Raw genomic sequence first — 12297 nt, 5'->3', positions numbered from 1 at the left:
GTCCCATTCCATCGGTTGCCTTTTAGTTTTGCTGATTGTTTCCTTCGCTGTGCAGAAGCTTTATTTTGATGAGGTCCCAATAGTTCATTTTTGCTTTTGTTTCCCTTGCCTCCAGAGACGTGTTGAGTAAGAAGTTGCTGCAGTCAAGGTCAAAAAGGTTTTTCCCTGCTTTCTCCTGGAGGATTGTGATGGCTTCCTATCTTATATTTAGGTCTTCCATTGATTTTGAGTTTATTCTTGTCTATGGTGTAAGAAAGTGGTCCAGGTTCATTCTTCTGCATGTCGCTGTCCAGTTTTCCCAGCACCACTTGCTGAAGCGACTGTCTTTATTCCATTGGATATTCTTTCCTATTTTGTCAGATTAGTTGGCTATGCATTTGTGGGTCCCTTTCTGGGTTCTCTATTCTGTTCAACTGATCTGAGTGTCTCTTATTGTGCCAGTACCATACTGTCTTGATGGTCTTGATGATTACAGCTTTGTAATACAGTTTGAAGTCTGGGATTGTCATGCCTCCAGCTTTGGTTTTCTTTTTCAGGATTGCTTTGGCTATTTAGGGTCTTTTCTGGTTCCATACAAATTTTAGGATTGTGTTTCTAGCTCTGTGATGAATGCTGGTGGTATTTTGATAGTATTGCATTGAATATGTAGATTGCTTTGGGTAGTATTGACATTTTAACAACATTTGTTCTTCCTATTCAGGAGCATTGAATATTTTTCTGCTTTCTTCTGTCTTCTTCAATTTCTTTCATAAGCTTTCTATAGTTTTCAGTGTATAGATTTTTCATCTCTTTGGTTAGGTTTATTCCTAGGCATTTTATGGGTTTTGGTGCAATTGTAAACAGGATTGATTCCTTGATTTCTCTTTTTGTTGCTTCATTATTGGTATATAGAAATGCATCTGATTTCTGTGCATTGATTTTATATCCTGTGACTTTGCTGAATTCATGAATCAATTCTAGCAGTTTTTTTTGTGGAATATTTTGGGTTTTCCATACAGAATATCATGTCATCTGAGAAGAGTGAAAGTTTGACCTCCTCTTGGACAATTTGGATGCCTTTTATTTCTTTGTGTTGTCTGATTGCTGACGCTAAGATTTCCAGTACTATGTTGAATAACAGTGGTGAGAGTGGACATCCTTGTCTTGTTCCTGACCTTGGAGGGGAAAGCTCTCAGCTTTTCCCCATTGAGGATAATATTAGCATTGGATCTTTCGTAGATGGTTTTTATGATCTGGAGGTATGTTTCTTCTATCCCTACTTTCTTGAGAGTTTTTATCAAGAAAGGATGCTGTATTTTGTCAAATACTTTCTTTGCATCGATTGAGAGGATAATGTGGTTCTTGTTCTTTCTTTTATTGATGTGATGAATCACATTGATTGTTTTGCAGGTATTGAACCAGCCTTGCATCCCAGGTAAAAATCCCACTTGGTCATGGTGAATAATTTTTTAATGTATTGTTGGATCCGATTGGCTAATATCTTGTTGAGCATTTTTGCATCCATGTTCATCAGGGAAATTGGTATATAGTTCTCCTTTTTTAGTGGGGTCTTTGTATGGTCTTGGAATCAAGGTAATGCTGGCTTCATAGAAAGAGTTTGGATGTTTTCCTTTCATTTCTATTTTTTCAGAACAGCTTCAAAAGAGCTTCTTAACACTTCTTTAAATGTTGGGTAGAATTCCCCTGGAAAGGCATCTTGGCCCTGGACTCTTGTTTTTTGGGAGATTTTTGATTGCTGATTCAATTTCTTTACTGGTTATGGGTTTGTTCAAATTTTCTATTTCTTCCTGTTTCATTTTTGGTAGTTTATATGTTTCTAGACATTTGTCCATTTCTTCCAGATTGCCTATTTTACTGGCATAGAATTGCTGATAATATTCTCTTATTATTTGTATTTCTGCTGTGTTGGTTGTGATCTCTTTCATTCTTGATTTTATTTATTTGGTTCCTTTCTTCTTTCTTTTTGATCAAACTGGGTAGTGGTTTATCAATTTTGTTAATTCTTTCAAAGAATTGGCTTCTGGTTTCATTGATCTGTTCTACTGTTTTTTTTTTGGGGGGGGGGGTTGTTAGCTTTGATTTCTGCTCTAATCTTTATTATTTCCTATCTTCTGCTGGTTTGGGGTTTTATTTGCTGTTTATTTCCCAACTCTTTAAGGTGTAAGATTAGGTTGTGTATCTGAGACATTTCTTTGTTCTTCAGGGAGGCCTGGATGGCTATATATTTTCCTTTTATCACCACCTTTGCTGCATCCCAGAGGTTTGGGGCTGTGGTGTTATCATTTTCATTGCCTTCCATGTACTTTTTAATTTCCTCTTTAACTCCGTGGTTAGCCCATTCATTCTTCAGTAGGATGGTCTTTAGTCTCCAAGTATTTGTTATATTTCCATATTTTTTCTTGTGGTTGATTTTGAGTTTCATAGCGTTGTGGTCTGAAAATATGCATGGGATAATCTTGATCTTTTTGTACTTGTTGAGGGCTGATGTGTGTCCCAGTGTGATCTATTCTGGAGAACGTTCCATGTGCACTGATGAAGAATGTATATTCTGCTGCTTTAGGATGAAGTGTTCTGAATATATCTGTTGAGGTCCAACTGGTCCAGTGTGTCATTCAAATCCATTGTTTCCTTGTTGATTTTCTGTTTAGATGATCTGTCCAGTGTTATAAGTGGGGTGTTGAAGTCCCCTACTATTATGGTATTATGCCAATGAGTTTCTTTATGTTCATGATTAATTGATTTATATATTTGGATGCTCTCACGTTGGAGGCATAAATTTTTACAATTGTTAGATCTTCTTGATGGACAGACCACTTAATTATGATATAATGCCCTTCTTCATCTATTGTTACAGTCTTTATTTTAAAATCTAGATTGTCTGATATAAGTATGGCTACTCCAGCTTTCTTTTGTCAACTATTAGCATGGTAGATGGTTCTCCATCCCCTTACTTGCAATCTGAAGGTGTCTTTAGGTCCCAAGTGGGTCTCTTGTAAACAGCATATAGATAGATCTTGTGTTCTCATCCATTCTGTCACCATATGTCTTTTGATTGGAGTGTTTAGTCTATTGACATTTATAGTGAGTACTGAAAGATATGAATTTATTGCCATTATGTTGCCTGCAGAGCTGGAATTTCTGGTGGTCCTTTCTAGTTTTTGTTGCTTTTGGTCTTTTTTTTTTTTCCTCCCATCTTTTCATTCCTCAGAGAGTCCCCCCCTAAATTTCTTTCAGGGCTGGTTTAGTAGTCATGAACTCTAATTTTTGTCTGGGGAACTTTTTTTTTTTTTTCAACGTTTATTTATTTTTGGGACAGAGAGAGACAGAGCATGAACGGGGGAGGGGCAGAGAGAGAGGGAGAGACAGAATCAGAAACAGGCTCCAGGCTCTGAGCCATCAGCCCAGAGCCCGACGCGGGGCTCGAACTCACGGACCACGAGATCGTGACCTGGCTGAAGTCGGACGCTTAACCGACTGCGCCACCCAGGCGCCCCTGTCTGGGGAGCTTTTAATCTCACCTTCTACTTTGAATGACAGTCTTGCGGGATAAAACATTCTTGGCTGCATATTTTCCCGATACAGCACATTAAATATATCCTGCCACTCCTTTCTGGCCTACCAAGTTTTTGTGGATAGGTCTGCTTCAAACCTGATCTGTCTTCCCTGGTGAGTTAAGGACTTTTTTCCCTTGCTGCTTTCATGATTCTTTCCTTGCCTGAGTATTTTGTGAATTTGACTATGATATGTCTTGTTGATGGTCAGTTTTTGTTGAATCTAATGGGAGCCCTCTGTGCTTCCTGGATTTTGATGTCTGTGTCTTTCCCCAGGTTAGGAAAGTTTTCTGCTGTGATTTGGTCACAACACCCTTCTACCCCTTTTTCTCTGTCTTCATCTTCTGGGACCCCTATGATTCTGATGTTGTTCCTTTTTAATGAGTCATTGGTTTCCCTAATTCTTAAATCGTCTCTTTTGCTACTTTCCCTCTTTTTTTTCCTGCTTCATTATTCTCCATATGTTTGTCCTCTGTATTGCTGATTTGCTGCTCTGCCTCATTCATTCTTGCCACCATGGCATCCCTTTGAGATTGCAGCTCAGTTATAGCTTTTATTAATTCATCTGGACTAGCTTTTACTTCTTTTATCTGCACAGAAAGGGATTCTAATATATTTTCAAACCTAGTTAGTAGTCTTTTTTTTTTTTTCCAACGTTTATTTATTTTTGGGACAGAGAGAGACAGAGCATGAACGGGGAAGGGGCAGAGAGAAAGGGAGACACAGAATCGGAAACAGGCTCCAGGCTCTGAGCCATCAGCCCAGAGCCTGACGCAGGGCTCGAACTCACGGACCGCGAGATCGGGACCTGGCTGAAGTCGGACGCTTAACCGACTGCGCCACCCAGGCGCCCCTAGTTAGTAGTCTTAATATCGTGATTCAGAATTCTGGTTCAAACGTATTGCTTGTATCTGTGTTAAGTCCCAGTCTGTCGTTTCTTCCTGCTGTTTCTTTTGTGGTGAATTCCTTCGTTTTGTCATTTTGAAAGAAGAAACGGAATTAATAAGGTAAAAAAATTGAAATTTAAACATTAAAAACAACACACACAGATCAAATAAATGATGCTAGATCCTAGGTGTGTTTTGGTGTGGGTGTTGAAAGGAGCTTAACAGGTTAGAGAAAAAAGAGAAAGATAAGAAAGGAAAAAAAAAAGGAAAACGTTTAAAAACTTGAAAAAAAAATGAATACAGTGAAATAGAATAAAATGAAATGATGGAAGTAAAATATAATTTGAAAAATTTACAAAAAAGTAAAATATATAGTGGAAAAATTAAAAATATTTTTAATAAAAATACAAAATAAAAATATTTTATTTCTCTGTGTTCAAGAAAAAGAAAAAAAATTGAATAGATGGATCAGTGTACAGACTGAAATACGATTGTAATTACACAGGTTTCCCCTAGAAGTCAAACTATGAAGCACTTTATAGTCCATAAATTAAGCAGGCAGAGAGATTTGTGGTGTTCCTGAAGAGTGAGGATGGCCCAGTTGGCCAGGGCTTAGTGTAATGGCTCCATTCTCCACTAGATGGCGCTGCTTAGCTCATGGGGTGTATTGTGGTGGTGCTTGTAGGGGTGTATGCGCATGTGCAGGAGGGGTGAAAAGGGTGTCACCCAGCTACCCAGTCTCTAGTATCAGAACTCTGTTCTGCCTGATCAGCAATTGCACACCCATCCTTTGTCTCTGGCTTCCATCCACTCCCCACTTTTACGTTGTCCGTGACCAAGCTGTTAGGCTGCCAGGCGGTACCTACCTCCTGAGTTTTATCTCAGATGCAGCTTTGTTTCCCAACCCTTCACTTCTGAGAAACTGCAGTTTGACCCACTCAGACCTTCTGGGGGAGGGTCTCACTGAGCAATGGCCAGGTGCCAGCCACACTACACGATGTGCTGCTGCCGATGCCCAGAGACTGTGGCTGGGTGCCAGCCCACCCCAGAAAAAATTCACGCAACTGTGTAGCAGTGTTTCAGGGATTATGGAAAATCACAACACACATCTGGCGCCAGGCTTCACCCTTAATGTCCTTGTTCCAGCACCAGCGAATGTGGTTGTTCTTCAGGGTCTGCTGGGACCTTTGCCTGTGGAGTAGCTGCACAGCCTCTACCAAATGTCCTCCCAGCAGGGGAACCACCTTTCTGTCTGTGGCCCAAGGACCCCTCGGACCTCACTCTCTGCCCCTGGGGATTTGCCCTTCCCACCAGAGTCCTGCTACAGAGTTTCAGAGTTTCAGACTCTGCGCTCCCCTTGTTTATAGAGTCGTAATAGAATTTAAACCCTCTCTTTTCTCCCTTTTGTGTTCAGTCCCTGTGGCTGTTTCCACTTTTCCACTTTCCACTTTCTCTCCAGATGCTTTTCCTGTACTCTCCCCACCCCCCTCTGTCCTCTCTCTGCAAGCAAAAGCAGCTCCCTGCCCTCTGTGGCTTCTCTCTCCCCTAGTTCACCTCTCTGTGCCGTATACCTGCTGAGTTCTGTGGTTCAGGTTGTGCATATTGTGTTAATCTTCAGATCAGTTTTCTAGGTGTGCAAGGTGGTTTAGTGTTGATCTGGCTGTATTTCATGGATGAGAGATGCAAAAAAAACAAACCCAAAAACAAAAAAAAAACCTTCCATGCTGTTCTGCCATCTTGGTCCCTCCACCAATATTGTGTACTTCTTAATCCAACCTGTTATCATTATTATGTTGATGAGATCTTTGTGTGCTGGTACCTATTGACCTGTTTTTTGTTTTGTTTTGTTTTGCCTTTTTTCTTTTTTTTTTTTTTTTTTTACTCGCTTGATTAGCAGTTCATTGAATGGCTGGGTAATAATTTGTTTAGCTGTTCATCTACTGCAGGACATTTTAGTTGTGTCTGTGTCAAGACAAAGAGACTCATATGCTAACTAAATGATTTCCTTAGTGTCATACGATGAGTAAGTAATAGAGATCAATTATTTGGTATCTGAGCACAGTTGGTTCAGTAGAACATTCTGTGATGATGTGTATATTCTTTCTATATATCTCAGCTAGATGTGTTGATGCACGTATGTCCACTAACATTGGTAACCACTAACCACATGTGGCTATTGAGCATTTGAGATGATACTGGTATGGATTTAAATTTAAATTGGAACTTGTAACTAGAAGCTTCTCTATTGAACATTGCAGGATTAGCTGTATGTACATATGTAGCTCATGAATACAACATTTGTATCCAGAGAATAACCAAATTCTGAAGGATAGGATTATGATTGTGTGTTAATATTTGTGTCCCCTGCACCTAGCCTAGCCTGGCAAACAGTCAGTGTTCAATAAATGTTTATTGGATCAAAGTCACAGAGGAGATGTTGGAAGTCGTAGTTTAGGCTCTAGTTAGAATATGTGTCTGTTTTCATATCCCCCTGATCTTCTATTCATTATTTGAATGCTTCCATTAGGGCTTTTTAGCTTTATCCCATAATAATCTTTATCCCACAATAATTATGCAGGATCATGCTGCTAGTTGGTTTGTGGAAGACCTAGTCTCTGCTGATCCGTTCCTCTTTTCATATTTGTCAATAAGAATGTGGAGAGGATCTAAAATATAAAATTCGCTTGAATTTACATTTAAATTAAAACAAAAGCGAGAAGACATTGGAGCAGGGCATTAATTAATGTTGACATAGAAAGTGGAGTCTCCTTACACATTTCTGTTAATCTAGAGCACAGATACTTACCTTGTGTTTCCATTGCTTTTCCATAAGATCATAGCTTTTATTAGTTAAAAAGGGAGAAAAGTTAGCTGTTGTTTTTCCTCCAATAAGTTCTTTTTTTCTTAGTTATAATTAACATATAAAATCCTGTATTGTTGAAATGTGTCTGTCCCACACATTGGGGATTTGGGCAGAGGGGTGGGAAATTACTTGATTATAGCCAAGGTTACTTGGTTCCTACAGCAAACAACTATGTGGTTGGTGAGCATGTTTCCATTTGAATCTTCAACTGCCAAATATACGAAGCTGTTTAATGACGGGAACTGTATTCTTCACATTTATCAAAATACCACTCTACAGAGATAATGCTGAATGCTTTATGGTAAAACGGGATAAATGTGTACTATGGTGAAGCATCATTTATTTTGTCAGAGTGAATGCTTTCTAAACATTGGGTTTAAAAAAGACTAATAAAAGCTGAGAAATGGGAGGCAGCTATTTTTTTTTCTTCTTCTGATGCCCCAGTTTGTTTTCTGAGATGTCACAGATTACTTAGTTAAGGCCTAGAATTCCTGTTCATATTGTAGACAGCTTGCGTGGCTTTATGGACTGTGTGATAAGTTACAGAGTCTGTCTTCAAGATGTGATTTCACAAGGTTTTGTGACTGGCTGTGTTCCATGATGCCACCTAAAAGACAAAGTGGGTTTCTGAGTTTTTCCCAGTGGCGGTAGGGTGAATGACAACAAGGTGTACTTTACAGAAGCACTGGGGGAGGTTGGAAGGATGTGCACGCTGCATACATTGGTTCATTATATTTTAACTTAGCACATTGTACCTGGCATGTCCTAGGTGCTGGGGGATAGCATGTTAATGGGACCCTGGCCCTGCTTTCAAGGAGCTCAGTTTATGGGGAAAGAGAGACAAACTCTAGGAAATAAGGTACTTGAAGAGTAAGCAGATGTGGGGTCAGGGATGACATCCAGTGAGAAGCACTGGGTCTGATTTCACCAGGCAGGAGGGGAACTAAGTGGTGTAGCAGGGTAAAGCATGTCAGGATGAGCAGGGTGACCATGGGAACTAGAAGCAGCTCATTTGGGCTCTGAGGTGGTCATAGTTGAGGCTGGAGATGCAGGCAGAGCCTTTGCTATTAGAGACCTGCCGTCAACTCACATTTTAGGATTTAATTCCTGCCTTTGGGGAATTTAGATTCAAGGAGCAAGGTTGATCTCAAATACCCTAAAATTCCGGAAAAGGAACAATGTGATCTCTGGATTTGACGGGTCAGCTAGGTTGTCAGTGTAGGTTTCAGGGTGAGCCCTGGAGTAGCCAGGATTTGTGTGTGGGAGAGAGAGCAGTGAGAGTGAGCCAGAGAAACAGATTCGGAGAGAGATGATGCAGATTTTCGTCTTGGGGGATTGGCCACAGTGGAGGCAGGAGGGAAGATAAGGAGTAGAGGTGGCATTGTATTTACCATGTATTGGGATTATTTTCACCAGCCAAAGCTTTAATGAAGTCTCATGAACTAGCTCAGCTTCTCATCATGGGCTGAGTACATCTCCGTAACCAGAGTTAAAATTTTTTTTTTTCATGGGGCGCCTGGGTGGCGCAGTCGGTTAAGCGTCCGACTTCAGCCAGGTCACGATCTCGCGGTCCGGGAGTTCGAGCCCCGCGTCAGGCTCTGGGCTGATGGCTCAGAGCCTGGAGCCTGCTTCCGATTCTGTGTCTCCCTCTCTCTCTGCCCCTCCCCCATTCATGCTCTGTCTCTCTCTGTCCCCAAAATAAATAAACATTAAAAAAAAAAAATTTTTTTTTCATGTTTATTATTTTGCAAGAGAGAGAAACCGTGCAAGTTGGGTGGGCGGGCAAAGAGAGGGAGACACAATCCGAAGCAGGCTCCAGACTCCGAGCTGTCTGCACAGAACTGGACTGGGGCTTGAACCCATGGACGGTGGACCGCAGCATGATGACCTGAGCTGAAATTGGATGCTTAGCTGACGGAACCACCCAGGCACCCCTTTATTTTTGAGAAAGAGTGTGTGCAAGTGGGGGAGGGGCAGAGAAGGGGAGAGACAGAATCCCAAGCAGGCTCTGCACTGTCAGTGCAGAGACCCTTGCAGGGCTCACACTCAACCAATGGTGAGAAAGAGTCAGACCTTTAACCGACCCACCCAGGCACCCCACCTCGATCAATGTTTCTTAACCAGGGGTGATTTTGGCCATCCTAGGGATATTTGATGATGTCTGGAAATACTTTGGGTTGTATACGGGGGGAGAGGGTGCTACTGGCATCTCGTGGGTTGAAGTCAGGGATGCTGGTGACAGTGTTAACATTTGTATGTATACCCCATACAATCGAGAATTATGGGGCCTCTAACGGGCTACAGTCAAGTAACTCGGCCTTAGAGGCAGGTCCCCGCTGTACATGGTTGTACTGTGTGAGCTTGCACGTAGTTTAGAAGACAAACCTAGATCCCAAAAGATCGTTCTGTACATATTTATCCACAGCTTCAGTCAGTACTCTGTGTACTTTGCGGAAAAAACAGTACCTTGTTATATGTGAAGTGTGTGAACAAGTGAAAGGTTCTTGAACAAAAAATCGTGTTCTTAGGACCGCCTTTTTGCATGTTACCTGGGTCAGGTTGGAATGGCTTCTTTTCTTGAAATAACAAATCTAAATTGGCAGGTCTTCCCACCTGCCTACCTTTAAAGTTAACCAACGGCTTAAAGTTAATAAACCTTTCTTTAAGGTTAATTCGCCAAGAGCATCTTGAAATGACAATGTTAAGAACAAAGTAGCTAAGTATATTAGACACTCAGAGCATATTTTTGTGATCATTTCTATTTTTAAGACATCCATATTCTAGGAAGATGTGTTCTTCACCTTTCTGTCTGTAGTTTCAGCGTCAAAGTGCCCTTTTCTTTAGAAAAGCTTAACTGGGCGTAAATACAACTGAACTAAGACAAAAAATGGAAGACCACCTCCTGAGAAGTGAGCCTGTTGGTTGGTAGTCTTATTCAAAGGTGGGTTTATGTAAATAGCTATATGAATACATATTGTATTTTATGTCATGGAGTAATATTTAATTGGGACAAGGAATAGAAAAAAATCTCAATCTACTTTATGCAACAGAGAGGACAGAAAATGTACCAGGAACGAAATAGCTAATTGGTCCCATTATATTTTCACCTAGAAAACAGCATTACAGAAAACACTAGTCACTACCATAAAAGCAGAGCTTCAGGGTTTTTTGTTTTGTTTTGTTTTGTTTTGTTTTTTTTTTGTCTTCTTTCTGCATAAAACTAGAAATTCATTACAGGTTGGCAGCTTGAAGATAGGGATGTTTTGTATTTTCGTAAGTCAGGAAGGCATGGGGCTTTCTAAAGAATTTTATTTTAAAAATAGAAGTGACAAGACACTTTCTCATTATGAAATTTTATAACAGGATAAAATAGATACCTCCTACAAACTTATTTTCCTATGGAGACAAGGCTCAGTTAAGTGGGCAGATGTTCTCAAGAGTTATTTTAACAAAATCCTGCTCCTGGGTCCTTTGTTTCCACCCAAAGCTGAGCTCAGTACGCACTCAGAGCTTGACCTTCTGGGCTTTTTTCTAAAGATTTTTTTTAATGTTTGTTTATTTTTGAGAGAGAGACAGAGCACGAGCAGGGGGAGGGGCAGAGGGAGCCACAGAATCCGAGGTAGGCTCCAGGCTCTGAGCTGTCAGCACATAGCCAGACAGGGGGCTTGAAGCCATGAGCTGTGAGATCATGACCTGAGCTGAAGTTGGATGCTCAACCCACTGAGACACCCAGATGCCCGGACTTCTGGACTTTTTAATCACCTTATTCACTGGTGGGTGAAACCCTTAAATGGTCCTCACTTTAGCTGTGAGTTCTTTAGTCAGTCTTTAGCCCATAAAGGAGCTGGAAACTTTTCTTGTGGCTACTGTGGTGCTTCTCGTGAAGGTTTCCTTTCTGAAAGAGCATTTGTTGTTAAGTAAGTCTTTAACACACTTGTAGGGTCCCACGTATTCACTAAGATATGAAAATGATTTTTTTTTAAGCAAATAGCAACCTATCCTGAAATTTAAAGTCTATTTTTTTTTAATTTTTTTTTCAACGTTTTTATTTATTTTTGGGACAGAGAGAGACAGAGCATGAACGGGGGAGGGGCAGAGAGAGAGGGAGACACAGAATCGGAAACAGGCTCCAGGCTCTGAGCCATCAGCCCAGAGCCCGACGCAGGGCTCGAACTCACGGACCGCGAGATCGTGACCTGGCTGAAGTCGGACGCTTAACCGACTGCGCCACCCACGCGCCCCTTAAAGTCTATTTTAAGGAACCTACTGTGAATCTGTCTTCAGAAAAATCACATTTTCCAGTTAAATGAAAGAAAACTGGTTAATAATTTCACAAGAGCTCGATCTTCCATGCTTTGTTATTTTATTTAAATAAATTTACGTTTTTAAAGTATTCTGAAACTATTTTACTCTTTTCTATAGTTAAGAATTGGCATTTTTTTTAAATCCCCTCAAGCTCCTTTTCTAGATTTGGCATCAGAATTATCTTGGGACCCCATGGGGCCAATAAGGGCTTGTATTTCTCTGCTGTGAAGTGGAGATAGAAAGAATCAAATTCTTTCCTCTGTAGGGAATTTACGCCCAGATTTCTCAACTTATGCCTCACTTGGTCTCTTTCAGACTCCTTTTTGTCCCCAGTGGTTTATCACCTGCCAGACTAGCTCTCCTGGGCACACAGTTTTCCCTTGGTTGTGGAACCACCTTACTAGAAACTTTCCATAGCTCCCTTCTGCTTGAGAAATCAAGTCTAATCTGGAATTGACATTAAGAGCCCCTGAAGGTTGCTTCTCAAACCACCTTGCTCAGCTGACTGTCCTTTGCTTTTCTGCTGACCCCTCACTGCAGCCACATGGACCTCCTCCTGGCTTTCTGGTGGGCCACTCCCTGTCTCAAAGCGCCAAGTGTCTTCACTTCCACAGATCACTTGTCATCTGTCTGGGCCTCTTTGGAATCCTTCATGAAGCCCTGACACCTGTCAGGTTGCCACTGCTGAGTG

The 12297-nt window shown here is 41.0% G+C and overlaps 1 protein-coding gene across 3 annotated transcripts in view; it reads left to right on the top strand.

Moving 5' to 3' along the window:
• Positions 1-12297, top strand: part of TAFA4 (TAFA chemokine like family member 4) — a 182938-nt gene that overhangs the window by 159004 nt on the left and 11637 nt on the right. The window lies entirely within an intron of this gene.

The sequence above is a fragment of the Leopardus geoffroyi genome, chromosome A2, assembly GCF_018350155.1.
Source record: "Leopardus geoffroyi isolate Oge1 chromosome A2, O.geoffroyi_Oge1_pat1.0, whole genome shotgun sequence".
Taxonomy (NCBI): domain Eukaryota; kingdom Metazoa; phylum Chordata; class Mammalia; order Carnivora; family Felidae; genus Leopardus; species Leopardus geoffroyi.
This window is presented reverse-complemented; position numbering and strand designations above follow the sequence as displayed.